The 3331-nt window shown below is 40.8% G+C and overlaps 1 protein-coding gene across 4 annotated transcripts in view; it reads right to left on the reverse strand.

Moving 5' to 3' along the window:
• Tor1aip1 (torsin 1A interacting protein 1) overlaps positions 1–3331 on the reverse strand; it is a 32887-nt gene that overhangs the window by 8759 nt on the left and 20797 nt on the right. The gene's annotated exons all lie outside the window — the stretch shown is intronic.

The following is a 3331-nucleotide window of genomic DNA, read 5'->3' on the forward strand; positions in this document are numbered from 1 at the left end:
AAAAAAAAAAAAAAAAAAAAAAAATACGGACACCATAATAGAAGCCTGAAATCATCTGGAAAATGACTATTTACAAAACAGCTACCTGTGAAGATAATATGAGGAGGAGGATTATAGATTACTAAATTACATGGAATAAGGTATTTCCATAAAAACCTCAATCTTAAATCCTCATTATTTTCTATCTTAGAATGGCTGAAAAAGTTCCTCTAGGGATTCTGACCATTTAAATTCTTAATTTTTTTAAAAAATCTTTTAAAACAAAACAAAACAAGAAACTTGTGTCAAGAGACAAAGAGGCCCAACAACCTCACTGGTATGGCCTCCATTTGCTATCATATCCAGCCACCACTTGCCTGCAGTAACTTTGGTACAGACAGCTTCTGAATAGATAAATGATCTTCCTTGTGTTAACAGCTTTTGCTTGAGAAACACTGGATTAGACCACAGGAATAAAGTTAGTACTGGTAAGATACAGAAATTCCCTTGAGTCATGACCAGAAAACACAAACAAGACTGAAATATTCAACAACCAAGCAGCAGGGCGGTGATGGTGCATGCCTTTAATCCCAGCACTTGGGAGGCAGAGGCAGGCAGATTTCTGAGTTTGAGGCCAGCCTGGTCTACAGAGTAAGTTCCAGGACAGACAGGGCTACACAGAGAAACCTTGTCTGGAAAAAACAAAAACAAACAACAACAACAACAACAAAAGGTTAAAAAAGTGTGTTTACTGTAAAAGATAACATCACAGTACCTGAGTTAAAGGCATAGGTTCCTCTAAAGATAAGAAGCTTAAAGTTTAGGAAGCTTTGAATTCGCAAATGGAGGAGTTGGGATTTAAAACTCAGGAACTAAAATGTTTCAAAGATTTGGTTTCTCTAGACATATTTAAACTACTTTATCACGGATGGTGAATGTATCTTAGCCATAAAGTTAGGACTGAAGATTGAACTTGACCTGGGACCATTTTATACTCAGTGAACTGGGTGCTAACCTGAGATGACAACAGGAAATTAAAGTTCCAGGTTCTGAAACACCCACATTTAAAAACACTCCCACCACAGCAAGCAGAAATACATAACTGAGAGAACAATATGAAATTTAGACCGCTAAGAAAAATATGAAAGAGAACAGCCCAGGCACGATGGTGCACACCTAGGATGACGGTGCACACCTAGGATGACGGTGCACACCTAGGATGACGGTGCACACCTAGGATGATGGTGCACACCTAGGATGATGGTGCACACCTAGGATGATGGTGCACACCTAGGATGATGGTGCACACCTAGGATGATAGTGCACACCTAGGATGATAGTGCACACCTAGGATGGAGAGCTCAGAGGCAGCACGAAGATAAGGAGACCCTATCCAGAAACCAAAGTGGCAGCAACCAAAAGCTAAACAAGACATCGGGGACAAGAGGAGGAACTATGTAAAGGCTGTTACAAAATCACCATGGGCATCTTTCACAGTTATAAATATTTTCTTCCTTGTCATTGTTCTATATGAAACAAAATGTTGTTAATGGGCTAATAATCTTTCTTTCCTTGATCAAGCTATATAGCCCAGGCTGTCGTCAAACCCCCTGCTTAGGCAGCCCAATTGTAGGCATGCACCACTATGCTCAGCTTGATACATGCATATTTCTTGCATGCCGTTTTTCTACAAAACTCTTAAAGTTCAGTACAATACCTAGGTACAGTAGTTACAAGTACTTAAGTCATAAATATACTAATATAAGATGTAGTAGGAATGCAAACATAAAATTCTAAAACTTAACTACAAATTTGGTGTCAAAAAAAAAAAAAATGCTAAGCCAGTCATGGTGACTTAATTTCAGGCCAGCCAGGGCTATACAGTAAGATCCTCTTTCACAAATAACGGCAGCAGCAGCACTGCTACATCTACATCTCAAACATGTTCAACATAGTTTTTTTCATTCACAACGAGCAATGTCTTAGGGAAAATAAAGGGGGATTGAGAGATATCACTGAGGTAAAGATAGCGGGGACTGCTCTTCCAGAGGACCAGAGTTCAAACCTCCCATCAGGGAGCCCATAGCTCTAACTCCAAGGAATCTGTCACCCTCTTCTAACCTCTGAAAGTACTACACTCGTGTACAAATACAGCACACACACTTCAGTCTGAAGTGACAGCTCAGTAGTTAAGGGTACCTGGTACTTTTACAGAGGACCAGAGTTCAGTTCCTGAGACCTGCCTGAAACTCCAGTTCCGAGAGAACCAAAGACCTCTTCCGGTTCATGCATAAGCAGGTCCCCACACATACACACACACAAAAATAATTGAAACAAAATTTAATCTAAAAAATGTTTTAAAATCTTCTCTGGTATCAATTTGTATAAACTTTTTTCTTTGCTATTTATTTCCTCTAATACAATATTACAAATTAAGAACCACCCCAAGAAGCTCTGAATTTTTCATGGTATACAGACTGCTATTACTGCATTTTTTACTTTCAAGTGCTCCCTCTTAGATTTTAACTTTCACTCGGGTGTGGTGCTGCACACCTTCAATCGCAGGAGCTAGAGCTCTCTGACTTGAGGCCAGCCTAGTCTACAGAGTGAGTTCTAGGACAGCCAGGGCTACACAGGTGCTGTCTCTCAAATTTAATAGGACAAAAAAAAAAGATGTTCATTTTTTATTCTGGCTACACATAATTCTAACAATCTGAATAATTAGTATTTGGTTTCCTGTATAAGAGGCAATGAAGAAGCTGGGTGGTGGCGGCGCACGCCTTTAATCCTAGCACTTGGGAGGCAGAGGCAGGCGGATTTCTGAGTTCGAGGCCAGCCTGGTCTACAGAGTGAGTACCAGGACAGCCAGGGCTACACGGAGAAACCCTGTCTCAAAAAAACCAAAAAAGAGGCAATGAAGAACAAATTCTAAGAGGAAATGGTCTTCTAATATCACGTATACACAACACTGAAAAATAATAGCCAACAGTAACCCTGTCTGGGGGCGGGGAAAGCCAACAGTAAGGCAAGAGGAAAGGGCTCTTTTACTTCATGCACCTATTTAGGAATACAGCCTCTGCTAAGGAAAAGTGACTTGTAATCATTAGAGATTACCACACTCGGGCTGGAGAGATGGCTCAGCCATTAAAGGCTAGGCTCACAACCAAAAATGGAGTTCTAGGCAATGTGGACCTTAGAGTCAAAGACTGTTCTCAAGCCCCCAAAACAAATGATGTGGTGTGGGAGGGCATGGAGCACAGCACCGTGCAAGGCAGAAAACAGAACGCAGTTTACATAGCCACTACAGACAGAATCTGTAACCTACCTGACTTCACTTCCTGTCGCAGTTTAC

This window comes from Mastomys coucha, unplaced genomic scaffold (genome assembly GCF_008632895.1).
Source record: "Mastomys coucha isolate ucsf_1 unplaced genomic scaffold, UCSF_Mcou_1 pScaffold1, whole genome shotgun sequence".
NCBI lineage: Eukaryota > Metazoa > Chordata > Mammalia > Rodentia > Muridae > Mastomys > Mastomys coucha.